This window comes from Leucoraja erinacea, chromosome 10 (genome assembly GCF_028641065.1).
Source record: "Leucoraja erinacea ecotype New England chromosome 10, Leri_hhj_1, whole genome shotgun sequence".
Classification (NCBI taxonomy): domain Eukaryota; kingdom Metazoa; phylum Chordata; class Chondrichthyes; order Rajiformes; family Rajidae; genus Leucoraja; species Leucoraja erinaceus.
In genome coordinates, this window is record NC_073386.1 from 40,541,650 (window position 1) to 40,557,903 (window position 16,254).

General features: G+C 48.0%; 1 protein-coding gene across 2 annotated transcripts in view; it reads right to left on the minus strand.

Moving 5' to 3' along the window:
* LOC129701058 (pre-B-cell leukemia transcription factor 1-like) overlaps positions 1 to 16,254 on the minus strand; it is a 258,569-nt gene that overhangs the window by 215,019 nt on the left and 27,296 nt on the right. The gene's annotated exons all lie outside the window — the stretch shown is intronic.

Sequence of the window (16,254 nt, forward strand, 5' to 3'; positions counted from 1 at the left end):
GCCAGCACCCATTACACTGGGGAATGAGTGTTATCCTTGGCACCTTTCATTGTTGTGTATGTGTTTGTCACAGCCAATTAACAAAGCATGAGCACAATTAAAACTCTTTGGCAAATTAACCTGCTCATTGATGGAAGCAGACACCAGACAGCAGCTCGCTGGCACGTAATGAGCAGTGAAGGGCCGTCGAGTTGCCGATTCTTTAAGAATACCCTAGGTTCTCCAGGAATTAAATACCGATCCCTCTGTCCACCCCGCCCCTCCCCCCCCCCCCCCCCCTCTCCCTCCCCCCCCCCCCCCCCCCCCCCCCCCCCCCCCCCCCCCCCCTTACCCACCAAATACCCTGCAGGGGTGAAAACATAGTAGCACAAGGAACTGCAAATGCTGGAATCCTGAGCAAAAAAAAAGTGCTGGAGTGACTCAGCAGGTCAGGTAGCATCTCTGGAGAACAGGAATGTGACATTTCCCTTCCAACCTAAAACAGAGATGCTGTCTGACCCTCTGAGTGTAGTTTAGTTTAGTTTAGTTTAGTTTAGTTTAGTTTAGTTTAGTGACACATCGGGGTAACAGGCCCTTCGACCCACCGAGTCTGTGCCGACCAGCGATCCCTGTACACTATCCTACTCGCTATGGACGATTTACAACTTTACCGAAGCCAATTAACCGACAAACTTGTACGACTTGAGCATTGAACTCTGTGTAGACACCACCCATAGGCAGGATGGAAGACGGGTCTCTGGCACTGTTAGGCAGCGACTCTACCGCTGCACCACCATGCTGCCACTAATTACTCCAGCACTTTGTGGTTTTTTTTGCAGGAGACACTTCATATTTGCAGTGACTGGGTTTCCTTTTGAACGTTTTACACATTTAAAAAATGAGAGAACAACTAAACAACAAGCAAAACCAATAAAACTAATGGTAAATAACTAAATTAACACGTGGAGATATTCACTATTGCCTGTGGTTGGGAATCATCGGGTCAAGTAATGATCATTCTGATTGGACGGAGGCAACCCTGACATCAGGAGATTTGACTTGCCGGAAAGCCAATGACAGGACAGGAGAGAGCAGAGTGCTTGGAAAATAAACAAAAAATGTTGGAGTAATAAGCGAGTTCGGTATTCCGAAAAACACAAGGAATCATGGGATTTGTCAAAGGTCACTCGTGCTAAACATTCTCGGGAGCTGTGCTGCTACATGGAACAAAGCTGCGTTTCATCCGTAGTCAGGATCGAACCCGGGTCTCTGATGCTGCAAGCGCTGTTGAATTACTACTGGACCGTCCAGGTCTCCTCCCAAGTGTCTCATCCCTGTCCGGGGGCGGCCTGAGATGTCTGGGGTGACCCTGGACTGACGGGACACCGACCCGGAGCAGTGGCAGCCCCAGACTTACAGCCAGCGCGGAGAAGAAGCGCTGACTCCAGCTCAACTCTGCCTGTCCCGCCGGGTTAATTGACAGCCCTGGATTGACGAGACACAGAGCAGTAGCGGCCCCAGGCTTAGGGTCAGCGCAGAGAAGAAGCGCTAACTCCACTGCTCTGGGCTGATGTCCCGTCAGTCGAGGACCGTAGGTTAACCCGGCGGGACAGGCAGTCGAGCTGGAGTTAGCGCTTCATCTCCGCGCTGGCTGTAAGCCTGGGCCACCACTGCTCTGAGCAGGTGTCCCGTCACTCCAGGGTCACCCCGGACATCTCCGGCCGCCCCCCGGACAGGACAGGAGGGGACGGGGACGGTCCAGTAGCAATTCAACAGCGCTGGAGACCCAGGTTCAATCCTGACTATGGATGAAACGCAGCTCTGTATACATGCAGGAACACATATGTATCGCGAGTGACCTATGCACAGTAGGAATACGGAACTTGCTTATTCAGTGGGCCAAGCAGCAACTCTGGAGAGAAGGAATGGACGACGTTTCGGGTCGAGACCCTTCACAGGGTGCTTGGAGTCAGGGGCGTTATCTACCCAGAGATGGCTCTGATGGACTTGGTGGTCAAGACTCCTCAGGTGACTGGGGGGGATAAGTCCGGGCACTTGTGGTGGAGAGAACTGGCCGTTCTCCCTCTCTACATATAAACAATCATTCTTAGCAAAATATAATTTAACATGAAATGCCGAATGAATTTGCAGAGCTCAGGAATAGCTGTCTCTGGCTATAATCCAGCTCTGATTCCCCAATAGCCTATTTAACAATATGCGGCAATTAAACTAAATGGTTTTCATTTCTTTGATAAACAGTCTTGCTCGTTAACACCCCTGCAGGGTTTACAGTCCTTCAGGACCCTAATAGATCTAGAACCTAACGATTCCTGTTCCCTCATCGGTTTCAACTGGTGAAGTGGAGCAAGGAACAGTTTCCTATTAAAACCCCGTCTTATTCCTTAAAGGTAGAATGCCAGAGATAGTCTGTAATTAAAAGCACAGTTTATACTGTCACAGACCATAAATCCAAATTGGCTTCCTTCAGGCGGAAGGGAAAGGGGAGACGAGAGGACGAGGGAAAGAGAGAGCGGAGAGGAAAGAGACCGAATAAAGGAAGAGGGCGGGAAATGGAGGGAAAAGGGAGCAGAGGGCAGGAAGAGAACTTGTGGAGGGGTGTTGGGGAAGAGGAGGAGGAGAGGCGAGGGGAGAGGAGGAAAGGAATGGCAGCTGGGGAGGGGAGGGGAGGGGAGGGGAGAGTGTTGAAAGATGAAGGGATTAAAGTTACACAGAGTGTTGGGCAGAATGGACAAGCGACATTTTTGGTCGGGTCCGTTTTTTTAGACGGATTGTGGTACGGGTGAAAGCTGGAAAAGAGAGGTGGGGTGGGACAAAGCCTGGCAGTGATAGGAGGAACAGCTTGGAAGAAATCAGAGGAGATGTTAGGAAAAAGGGTCAGGGACGCGGAAGAATTAATATCTGGATCTTCACCGTGACTTTAAAACACACCATGACCCCTCTCTCTGTTTCCGCACGACCTCTCTCTAATCCCACTCCTGGTGACCAGGGTGCCGGGACCTTCCCAGTGACCAGGGACGCTCCCAGCGAGCATGGACGCTCCCAGCGAGCATGGACGTTCCCAGTGAGCAGGGACGTTCCCAGTGAGCAGGGATTTTTCCCAGCGTGCAGGGATTTTTCCCAGCGTGCAGGGACGTTCCCAGGGTGCCGGGACCTTCCCAGTGAGCAGGGACGTTTCCCAGTGAGCAGGGACGTTCCCAGTGAGCAGGGACGTTCCCAGTGAGCAGGGACGTTCCCAGTGTGCAGGGACGTTCCCAGTGTGCAGGGACGTTCCCAGTGTGCAGGGACGTTCCCAGTGAGCAGGGACGTTCCCAGTCCCAGTGAGCAGGGACGCTCCCAGTGAGCAGGGACGCTCCCAGTGAGCAGGGACGCTCCCAGTGAGCAGGGACGCTCCCAGTGAGCAGGGACGCTCCCAGTGAGCAGGGACGCTCCCAGTGAGCAGGGACGCTCCCAGTGAGCAGGGACGCTCCCAGTGTGCAGGGACGTTCCCAGTGAGCAGGGACGTTCCCAGTGAGCAGGGACGCTCCCAGTGAGCAGGGACGCTCCCAGTGAGCAGGGACGTTCCCAGTGAGCAGGGACGTTCCCAGTGAGCAGGGACGTTCCCAGTGTGCAGGGACGCTGAGCAGGGACGCTCCCAGTGAGCAGGGACGTTCCCAGTGAGCAGGGACGCTCCCAGTGAGCAGGGACGCTCCCAGTGTGCAGGGACGTTCCCAGTGAGCAGGGACGTTCCCAGTGTGCAGGGACGTTCCCAGTGAGCAGGGACGCTCCCAGTGAGCAGGGACGCTCCCAGTGTGCAGGGACGTTCCCAGTGTGCAGGGACGTTCCCAGTGTGCAGGGACGTTCCCAGTGTGCAGGGACGTTCCCAGTGAGCAGGGACGTTCCCAGTGTGCAGGGACGTTCCCAGTGAGCAGGGACGCTCCCAGTGAGCAGGGACGTTCCCAGTGAGCAGGGACGTTCCCAGTGAGCAGGGACGTTCCCAGTGAGCAGGGACGCTCCCAGTGAGCAGGGACGTTCCCAGTGTGCAGGGACGCTCCCAGTGAGCAGGGACGCTCCCAGTGAGCAGGGACGCTCCCAGTGTGCAGGGACGTTCCCAGTGAGCAGGGACGCTCCCAGTGAGCAGGGACGCTCCCAGTGAGCAGGGACGTTCCCAGTGAGCAGGGACGTTCCCAGTGAGCAGGGACGTTCCCAGTGAGCAGGGACGCTCCCAGTGAGCAGGGACGCTCCCAGTGAGCAGGGACGCTCCCAGTGTGCAGGGACGTTCCCAGTGAGCAGGGACGTTCCCAGTGTGCAGGGACGTTCCCAGTGAGCAGGGACGTTCCCAGTGTGCAGGGACGTTCCCAGTGAGCAGGGACGTTCCCAGTGAGCAGGGACGTTCCCAGTGAGCAGGGATTTTTTCCCAGTGAGCAGGGATTTTTCCCAGCGTGCAGGGACGTTCCCAGTGTGCAGGGACGTTCCCAGTGTGCAGGGACGTTCCCAGTGAGCAGGGACGTTCCCAGTGAGCAGGAACGTTCCCAGTGTGCAGGGACGTTCCCAGTGAGCAGGGACGTTCCCAGTGTGCAGGGACGTTCCCAGTGTGCAGGGACGTTCCCAGTGAGCAGGGACGTTCCCAGTGAGCAGGGGGCTGTCAAGCTCCAGACTCGCCCACTGCGGTCAGACGACAGTGGAGGATTCGTCCCGCAGGGTACCACAGTCTACGGCGAAGCCGGCGCGGAGTGAGTGGTCGAAGTCCCGGCAGTCAGGTCAGGTCAGGTCAGGTCAGGTCCTGAAGGTTGAGTTGGTGCCCCTGCGGACGAGGTCGGGCAGAGGACAAAGACAAGGTCGAGTCGAGGCGAGGAGGGAGCCTCGTGGGCGAGCTCAGGCCGAGGTGGACAGGCTGCGGCACCGAGGATAAAGGAGGACCCAGCATGGGGGGCCGCTGAGAACCACGGGGATTACAGCGCCAGACACCCGGGTTCGATCCTGACTACACATGCTGTCTGTGTGGAGTTTACACGTTCTCCCTGTGATCACGTTGGGTTTTCTCTGGGTGCTCCGGTTTCCTCCCACATTCTAAAGAGGTGCAGGTTTGTAGATTAATTGGTCTGTATAAATTGTCTCTAGTGTGATAGATAGTGGTAGCATACAGGATGCTTGCTGGGCGGCTTGGACTCCGTGGGCCATATGGCCCGTTTCTATGCTGTATCCCTAAAGTCTAAAGATTAAAGGTTTAAGGAAGTGTCTCACCCCCTCCTTCCTGAGGACTGCAAATTTTGGGCAATAAATACTGGCCATTATTCCAAAAGAGTGGTGTAAAAAGGCAAATGAGGTGCTAATAATTCTTGCTTTTTTCCCCCAAGTGACGTTGCATAATGAGCAAGCGAGGAATGAGAATGAAATATAGAGAAGCAGTAATGACCGATCTTGGGAGAGTGCAACGAACTTAAAGCATTGTGCAGTTCATATCCATCCACGTTCACTTAGCACCCTGGAAGTTATCGCCTTTGGCACAAAGTGCGCGGATAAAACTGTGCAAGGATAAAACTGGCAAAGAGAACTGAAGCGACCCGCAAACGGGGATTGATTGTTTTTCCCGTAACCGAACATCGAGAAGAGTAATACAGTTTGGTTCAGATGAGCAAAGCAGCAATAAATTTGAACCATGAGCTGCCGGTGTCAACGTTTGACTTCGATCGATGCGACACATTCCTTTTGTCTTTTACACAGTGTAATCGACAATATCAAAATGTATGCCGTGTCTCAACTCAACTACCTGCTATCGATTAATTCAACTAGAAAAATACACGAGAGTGCAGGTTTAAGAGAGCAAGGGGATCCGTTTCATGCCTGTTAGGCAGCGGGAGACAGAGCCAGTATTCAGAATGAAGTAGGACAAATGGAAGGAGAAATCTGGCAGGGCCCCCCACTGAGTTTTTAAATTGAAATGAATTGCAAACAGGACTGTCTGTAATGAAACGTCTTGCTCAGTGGATGGTTGGGATGGGGGGGGGGGGGGGGGGGGGGGGGGCGCAGGGGTAGTGGCCATGGAAGATGGGCTTCCGTCAGTTTCATTTTAAATCACCTTACTCCCCTTCACTCATCTTCCCCTGGACCAATCTTCACCTGGGTCCAGTGACCAGTAACGCATGTCCATCTGTGATCATGGGCACATTAATGGCAACATGCAGTAACTTGATCGTTTGCCCAATGATATCTACAATACCCCAAATTCCACTACAAGCAACCCTCGGCCGTCCAAGAGGTCTATCTACTACTTGAAGGATGCCTCCTATAGCGCAGGTGTAACATACAGTCAGCCCATAGTCACAAACATTCAGAAGATAGGAGGCCAGTTACTACCCAGAGTTATTGCACGTCCCATTCTTTGGTGTGTGTCCCTGCAGATACCAGATCAAGTGCTCACCAACTGCCTTATAAATTAAATCATGAAATAAATTATAAACTAATTTAATAAAATAAAAATAAATCATAAAAGATGAAGGGCCTCAAACCAAAACGTCACCTAATCTTTTTCACCAGAGATGCTGCCTGACGAGCTGAGTTACTCCAGCGTTTTGTGTCTATGTTCTAAATGTCAAATGTAACAGGATTGTCTGATTCTACCATCCCTCCAGAGTGTTCCAGACCTTCATCAACTTCTGGGTGAATAACCTTCTCAACCCTCCTCGAACTCTTCCACCAATGTTCTTATTCCCAGACTATCCTACATCAGAGGTCCGCTCCTGGCTTTCCTCGATTTATGTCCATTGCAATTGGAAACATCTTAAGAACCTAAGAAACTGGCATTGGTACATGGCACCTGAAGCCAGCTCCATCTTTCATTTACAGTTGATCCTTGCCTCTGCCACCGAGTCCTGGAATACCCCTCTGTACTCATCTCTTCAGCCATTAAAAGCCCTGACGACTGTTATCTTTTCCTTCCTGCCACCTTCCATTGGAGTCCACGAGCTTTAACTTCCCCATTCCTGCAGCTTCCTGGGCCTTGTCGAGATTCATGACATATTCTATCTTCAGCTCCATCTCACCAACACAAAAAGTCCGATAGAGTCGGACATGGTGTTCCCTTAAATCCAAGCTTACAATAACATGTGATTTTCTAACCACTGATTAACGCCAACCCGCAGAATTCTTCCAGCATTTTCTCCTCATCCAGTGTCAAACTTGTCGGCTGTTAGTCACTCTGTCTATCCCCTTCTCCCATTTTAAGCAAACGGCACAATGGCGCAGCAGTAGAGTTATTGCCTTACACGCCAGAGACCAGGGTTCGATCCCGACGACTGGTGCTGACTGTATGGACTTAGTACATTATCCTTGTGACCGCATAGGTTTTCCCCAGGTGCCCCAGTTTCCTCCCACACTCCAAAGGTGCGGGTATGTAGGTTAATTGGCTTCTGTAAATTGTAAATTGTCCTTAGTGTTTAGGATAGAGTTAATGTACGGAGTGATCCCTAGACGGCATGAATCTGGTGGGCCTATTTCCATGCTGTATCTCTAAAGTGAAGAAGAACGTCCAAGGTTACAGCAGGATTTTAATTATCTCGGGAAAGTGGGCAAGAAAATAGCTGATGTCAGTCAATTCAGACAAGTGTGAAGTGACGCATACAGTGCCCTCCATAAAGTTTGGGACAAAGACCCGACATTTATTTATTTGCCTCTGTACTCCACAATTTGAGATTTGTAATAGAAAAAAAATTATATGTGGTTAAAGTGAAATTGTCAGATTTTATTAAAGGACTTTTTTACACATTTTGGTTTCACCATGTAGAAATTAATGCTGTGTTTATTCATAGTTCCCCCCCCCCCATTTCAGGGCACCATCATGTTTGGGACACATGGCTTCACAGGCCGTAATTGCTCAGGTGTGTTTAATTGCCTCCTTCATGCAGATAAAAGAGAGCTCTCAGCACCTAGTCTTTCCTCCAATCTTTCTATCACATTTGGAAACTTTTATTGCTGTTTATCAACATGAGGACCAAAGTTGTGCCAATGAAAGTCAAATAAACCATTATGAGACCGAGAAACAAGAATGTTTGGAACATCATTAAGAAGAAAGAGAGCACTGGTGAGCTTACTAATCGCAAAGGGACTGGCAGGCCTAGGAAGACCTCCACAGCTGTTGACAGAAGAATTCTCTCTATAATAAAGAAAAATCCCCAAATACCTGTCCAACAGATCAGAAACACTTCAGGAGTCAGGTGTGGATTTGTCAATGACTTCCTGAACAGAAATACAGAGGCTACACTGCAAGATGCAAAGCACTGGTTAGCCACAAAAGTAGAATGGCCAGGTTACAGTTTGCCAAGAAGTACTTAAAAGAGCAACCACAGTTCGGGAAAAAAGTCTTGTGGGCAGATGAGATGAAGATTAAGTTATATCAGAGTGATGGCAAGAGCAAAGTATGGAGGAGAGAAGGAACTTCCCAAGATCCAAAGCATACCACCTCAACTGTGAAACACGGTGGTGGGGGTGTTATGGCCTGGGCATGTATGGCTGCTGAAGGTACTGGCTCACTTATCTTCATTGATGATACAACTGCTGATGGTAGTAGCATAATGAATTCTGAAGTGTATAGACACATCCTATCTGCTCAAGTTCAAACAAATGCCTCAAAATTAATTGGCCGGTGGTTCATTGTACAGCAAGGCAATGATCTTAAACATACTGCTAAAGCAACAAAGGAGTTTTTCAAAGCTAAAAAAAAGTCAATTCTTGATTGGCCATCAATCATGCAATCCGAACCCAATTGAGCATGCCTGAAGAGAGAAAACTGAAGGGGACTAGCCCCCAAAACAAGCAGAAGCTAAAGATGGCTGCAATACAGGCCTGGCAGAGCATCCCAGAGAAGACACCCAGCAACTGGTGATGTCCATGAATCGCAGACTACAAGCAGTCATTGCATGCAAAGGATATGCAACAAAATACTAAACATGACCACTTTCATTTACATGACATTGCTGTCGCAAATATTATGGTGCCCTGAAATGGGTTGGGGAGGGGGGGAGGGGGGGGGGGGGCTTGAAAAAACAATGCCATAATTTCTACATGGTGAAACCAAAATGTATAAAAATGGCCTTTATTAAAATCTGACAATGTGCACTTTAACAACATGTGATTTATTTTATATTACAAATATCAAATTGTGCAGTACAGAGGCAAATAAATAAACAATGGGTCTTTGTCCCAAACATTATGGAGGGCGCTGTATTAGGAAGTTAAACCAGTCCCAGACATACATGGTGAATGGCAGGGCCCTGGGGAATATTATTGAACAGAGGGGCCCTGGGCTGCATGGTTCCCGGAAAGTGATCACAGAGGTAGACGGGACGTTATGGAAGGCCTAGGAGATGCTAGCATTCATCAGTCGAGTATAAGAGTTGCAAAATGTTATAGTTGTTTAAAATGTTGGCTAGACTGCATTTGGAGCAATGTGTGGGCAGTTCTGGTCATCAGACTACATAAAAGATGTGATTAAGCTTGACAGGGTGCAGTAAAGATTCACAAGGATGTTGCCTGGAATGGATGGCCTGAATTATCAGGAGAGATCGGATAGGTTGGGTTTGTTTTCCCTGGAGCAAGAGAGGCTGAGAGGTGACATGTTGGAAATATATCAAATTATGAGAGGCATAGAGAGAGTAGATAGCCAGAGTCTGTTTCCCAGAGGGTCTCTAACAACATACTCCTCTGGCATTGGTTTAAGCTGAGAGGACAGATGGGGGGGGGGGGGGGGGGGGGGGGTACGTAGGAATCGGAGGGGTACATTTTTCACACAACAAGAAGTTGATACATGGAATGAGGAACAATCTTTAAACGGCATCCGTACAGGCCCTTGAATGAGCACGTCACAGAGAGATATGGAATTAATGCAGGCAAGTGGAATTTGTGTAGATGGGCAAAATGATCAGCATAGACAAGGTGGGACAAAGGACCCTTTGCTGTGCTGTACAACTGTAGGATTCCATTATAGTTTCAGAACTAGATATTTAACCCAAAAAACTCCAGACTCAAAGGAGAGAATTCCATTCACTGCAAATCAGGGAAGAGTCTGAAATGGCAGGGGTGGGGGGCAGGTAGCCGGGAGAAGAAAAATCTGTAGGAAGAAGAAAAGAAGGCGGCAGGTTTAATTCCCCCCCCCCCCACTCCTCACAGTCCCATCGTGTAACTGCTAACAGAGTGCGTGTGGCATTAAGGGAGTCTGCAGGAGTGCCCGGTGAAGTGTGAATGAATTATCACGCAGAAGGAAATGTCTCCCATTTATCAACACACTGCCTGCACTGGCAGCTCATATTTCACCCAAGTCAAAGTCCTCCAACTCACTGAGGGCGGCCTACTCACTCAGCCACTCAGAGATCTGGTCGAGAGAACAAGCAAAGTACAACCCTGCTCCCCAACCCCAATGAGAGGAAGATAATTGGAATAACCAGCTTGCACGCAACAAACACCTCAGCCCTGGTAAACAGAACAAAAGTGATTTTGCAGACAAATTAATACAGTGCACAACAAAGCCTTTCTCATGGGTGGAAGGCCATTTATCCAATTTGTTCCCTGTTGATGTACTGACAGCATCTCCGGAAATCTCATATGCAGCACAGGATAGATGGACTATGTAATAGACTGACAACATCACTGTGTGAGTGGATAGTGCCATTGGTCTATGCCCCTGGTGCATGTATCCCCAGGGAGTGTTTCTGCACTGCACCACATTAGAATGCCAGGGGAGCATTGCAACACAAGGTGGCAGCCATGCAGCCGCAACAGAAAAAAACCGCAGTTGCTGGAATACTGAGATAAAAACCAAAGAACTCTGGAGATACTCAGCGGTAGTATTAACTGAAGCATTAGCCCTGTTTTTCTCACTCCGCAAACGCTGCCTGGCCCATTGATCGATTCCAGCATTTTTATTTCTGTGGGCTGTTAATTGCAGATTAACATGGCTGATTCGTTCACTCTGGCCTCTAAGCCTTTGGTTATAGGGTTCAAGCCAGAATGGCCCAGACCTACATACACTTGTAGTGGGAGGGAATGAATGACTCCAACTTAACTGTTCACTAATTATGCCAAGATGTGACAGGATAGCATGGTACTACAGCAGTAGAGTTGCTGCCTTACAGCGCCAGAGACCCCGTCTTCCATCCTGACTACCAGTGCTGTCTTTATGGAGTTTTTAACGTTCTCCCTGCATGGGTTTTCTCCAGATGCTCCGGTTTCCTCCCACATTACAAGGATGTGTAGGTAAATTGGCTTCTGTAATTAATCCCTAATGTGTAGGATAAAACCAGGGTACAGGTGATAGCTTGTTAGTGCGGACTCAGTGGGCCGAAGGGTCTGTTTCCATGTTATATCTCTAAACAAACCTCTGAACTAAACGTGATAGTTTCAATACACACAGAACTGCAGATGCTGGAATCTTGTACAGAACATGAACTGTTGGAGAAACTCTGTTGAAAAGGATGACTGCATCACAGCACACGTCAGATTCACACAGCGTGGAAACAGGTCCTTCAGCCTAACTTGCCCACACCAACCAACATGTCCCATCTACACTAGTCCCACCTGCCCGCATTTGGCCCATATCCCTGCTGTCCTATCCATGTACCTGTCTAATTGTTTCTTAAACATTGCAATAGTTCCTGCCGCAACTACATCCTCTGGAAGCTCATTCCATACCCCTACCATTCTTTGTATAAAAAAATTGACCCCTCAGATTCCTATAAAATATTTCCCCTCTCACCTTAACCCTATGTCCTCTGGTTCTTGATTCCCCTACTCTGGGCAAGAGACTCAGTGCGTCTCCCCGATCTATTCCTCTCATTTTTTTGTACACCTCCATAAGATCACCCCTCATTCTCCTGCACACCAAGGAATAGAGACCCACCCTGCTCAACTTCTCCCTACAGCTCAGCCCCTTGAGCCCAGGCAACATCTTCGTAAATCTTCCCTGCGCCCTTTCCAACTTGACAAAATCTTTCCTGTAACGTGGTGCTCAGAACGGAACACAATACTCTAAATGCGGCCTCACCAATGTCTTGGGGATCATGGCAGACGCCTCCTCGTGGCGATCCCTGGAAGCGACGACACGATGCACTGTGTGACGCGTCGGGCAACAATTCTATCAACGTGTTGGACGAAGACAGAAGCTCCATCGTCTGACACATGAGCGAACGAACCAATGCCTTATATAACTGCAACATGACCTCCCAACTTCTATTCCCAATACTGACAGAAGGACAAAAGCCTTTTGTGACCATCTCATCTACCTGTGACACAATTGTAGAATCCACTAAATCTCACCACCGAAAGTAAGGGACAAGCGACACCAAGCTTTGCCAAACACCTTGTGCCTCATTTAATAAAAATCTGCTCAAACTCCTCGTGTACAGATCAGCCCGTTCTGCCCTCTGACCTCGGAGTTTGAATCTCAGCTCTTGACCCTCACATGACGCTCCCCCCTTAGCCACTGAGTCAAACGAGGTGGCGACTGCCTGGCTTTGTCCTGCCCCGAACCGGTCTGGAGGATTGATTTATACGGCCTGATCTCGTTTGGTACTGCAGTGTGTGAGGTTTCTGACAGGAAGTGTGTGTGTCCTGTGACTTCGACTGCTCGGTGAGTGAGGTTGTCGGTTGGTTCTCGACATATGCTGGCTTTATGTTGACGGATATGGTGTCTGTTTCTCCGCTCCAATTGATTACAAAACTCTTGGGTAGGCGTTGGATGACTTGGTGCGGGCCATCGTATGCTCGCTGAAGAGTTCGGCGGGCGACGCCGTGTCGGACCAAAACATGCGTGCAGCTTTGGAGATCAGCAGGCACGTAGACCATTGCAGGTGTTTGCCGCATCGGTGTCGGCCTGAGTAGCTGCATAGTTCACCGTAATCGATCGACATACCTGTTTGGGTCATAGGATTTGTCCGTGGGAATTGGTTTGACAAATACGCCGGGCAGCTTCGGAGTTGTGCCGGAAACATTTCCGCCAACAAACATCTTAGGTCTGCTTTCACCGCTGTACGAATGCCAAGCAGAACCAGGGGCAACCGTTCACTCCAGTTCAACGCGTCACCTCCGGCTGCCAGAGCGACTTTCAACTGGCGATGGAACCGTTGAATCAGGCTGTTCGCTTGTGGATGATACGCAGTCGTTCGAATCCGGTTCGTACCCAAAAGGTTAGTTAGTGTTGGATATCATTGTGCCGGCACGATGGAGTTATTAGTCGCGGAAATTGTTTCAGTAATTCCTGATATGGGCCGGTGCTGGGTTGGAGGCTGGTAATGTGGAAGATAGTCATTGCCAGATGGCAGATGGCGTCAAATCCTTAGGATTAAGGAGCACGTCCTCAACTTTGCATGCGATCTGCTCTGGAAGACGAGCTGCTAGGCACCCAAATATTTTTTTGTTGGCTCTGACATTGAGGGAGTGAAATCGAGCTTCTAGTAACGAAAACCACACTTGCGTTGGTTGTAAAAAACATTGGGACGTGGAGTTTTACTTCTTCCACTGACACTGTGTCATTTCTATCGTAAGTCCTTAAGTAATTGTATTGTATTGTATCAATTTGAGACAACGAAATGAATTTCCCTTACAGGCAGTATCATAAAAAATAAAATAAAAATCACCAAAAAATAAATGATAAATAATAAAACATATTAAAAATAAAATTGAAATTGAATTAAAAAAAAGCACAAACACAGAAAGTCCACGACGCAACATAACATAAATGGCACCAAGGTGAGGAAGGCACCATAGTAAATTGAAGGTTGCGTGTTGCATGAGGTCACCAGTTGTAGAATCCACTAAATCTCACGATCGAAAGTAAGGGAGGAGCGACAACAAGCTTTGCCAAACACCTTGTGCCTCATTTAATAAAAATATCCTCAAACTCCTCTTGTACAGATCAGCTCGTTATGCCCTCTGACCTCGGAGTTCTCGACCCTCACGTGACACTGCTCATTGCTAGGCAATGGGAACAAACTGTACCTAAAAACCATGTAGGCCTGAAGTTACCACCAAAGATCCTAGAGGAGCCTTTCATCACCACACCATCTTCAAGGAACTATGTACCCATACTCCAAAAGCCGTCTGCTCTACAACACTGCCCAGAGCCCTAGCATTCACTGTGTAGGTCCTGCCCATGTTAGACATAGCAAATGTAGAGCTGAAGAGCAATAGTAAACTGCCAGGACCCAATCCCAATCCCTGCAGAACGCAACTAGCTATTCCCTCCCAAACACAAAACCACACATTCCTTCCTATTCTCTTTTGTATCTCTCCATCAAACAGTCCTCAATTATCATTATATTCCCCCCAATACTATGCCCCCTAATTTTGTTTCATTAGCTCTGTATCAAACCTTATCCAAAGCCGCCTTTAAATTCCAAAACACCGTATCTGCCATTTCCCCTCTAAGTTATTCCATTGATGAATTGCAAAAAACACTAACAGATGTCTCTTTAATAAATCCATGTTGACCACCTATTCTTTCTTTCATTTTAACTTTCTTTTTTTATGCATCCTTTACAAAAAATTAAAGTTAAAGATATTAGAGATAAAAATTGGTCAACTGCATCGTTCAGGGTAAGAGAGGTTATTTGATGGTAATTAAAACCTCTAGAATCAACTTAAACAACATACTGAAATGAATAAGCCTTGACCTTCACAGAAGCATTAGGTCTATAAATACTGAAGATGGTTAAGGGCGTCAGGTTCCCGGCGTAAATATTTGCAACAATCTTTTCTGATCCAAACAAGTCGACGCTAAGGCCAAGAAAGTACACCAATGCCTCTATTTCCTCAGAAGTCTAGTCACCGCTGACTTTATACAATTTCTAGACACACCGCGGAAAGCATCCTATTCAGATGCATCACAACTGGGCTTGGTAACTTCTGCCCAAGTCCACAAAAAACTGCATAGAAATGTGTATGAAAGAACTGCAGATGCTGGTTTAAATCATAGATAGGCACAAAATGCTGGAGTAGGGACCCCTCTTCTGACTTGGTATCGACCCAAAACGTCAACCATTCCTTCTCTCCAGAGATGCTGCCTGTCCTGCTGATTTACTACACCAAATTGCAGAGACTTGTAAATGCATCTCATTCAATCACACAAGCCAACCTCCCCTCCATTGACTCCATCTATATTTCATGCTGCCTCAGGAAATCAGTCAATATCATCCTTGGCATGCATGACAATAATAAACCAATCCCAATACTATGCTAGCACAGCTCATACTCACTGTTCAGCATAGGTGATTTGGGAGTCAAAGAGTGAGACCACATTGCTGCTCAATTTATAGAGCAATGGGACACCCATCCACTAGACACCTACCCACCCGATTAATGACTGTTATCAGGCAACTGAACCATCCTACCAACAACTAGAGAGCAGTTCTGAACTACTATCTACTTCATTGGAGACCCTCAGACTATCTTCGATCTGACTTTACTGAGTTTTATCTTACACTAAATATTATTCCCTTTATAATATATCTGTACACTGTGGATGGCTCAATTGTAATCATATTGTATTTCCGCTGACTGGTTAGCACGCAACAAAAGCTTTTCACTGATCCTCAGTACACGTGACAATAAACTAAACTCAAACTGAAACAAACTCCAATATCTCAGGCATTGTTTCCTCGGCACCCATGTTTTAAATGTGCATCTTCCCCAAATGATGATGATGATTCCAACTTGTGCGGACGAAGGGGTTAGAACTGTAGTTCACTGTTATTTTGCAGTATGTTTTGGCCCATTGTACCGATGACAAATGAAACTTCGACATCAATCAGCAATTGTTTCCACTGTGGGGCCCACTGCTCTTCATCAAAACATCTACCGATCCTGTAAGTGGGGAATTGTAGCCTATAGCCCCCTTGAATCATTTCTGAAATGGTAATATGAAATAAATAAAACAAATAAGATCAGAGGGAGCCACTTGGGAGGGCCTGCCAGTTGTGTTCCCACATCGAACGACCTAATGAGGTTTCATTAGCAAAATCGTATATTTTCGAGGGTTTTAGGCAGGGGTACAATTTGCTTTCTTCAGGATTAATTGGGCAGTTCTCATTGAATGCTTTCTGCTCGAAATAATAAGATGTTTGCCAAGGCAGCCTGAATCCCATCCAATTAGGCCGAGCCTTTTATGTACTCGTTCAAAGTTCCAAACGTACCGAGCTTGCAGCAGAGTCAGTGCTGAATGTCGACATGGTTAACTCTTGCTTCAAAGTGCGAGTACTTGAGAGAAACCTTCCTCACTGTCACACACAGCAC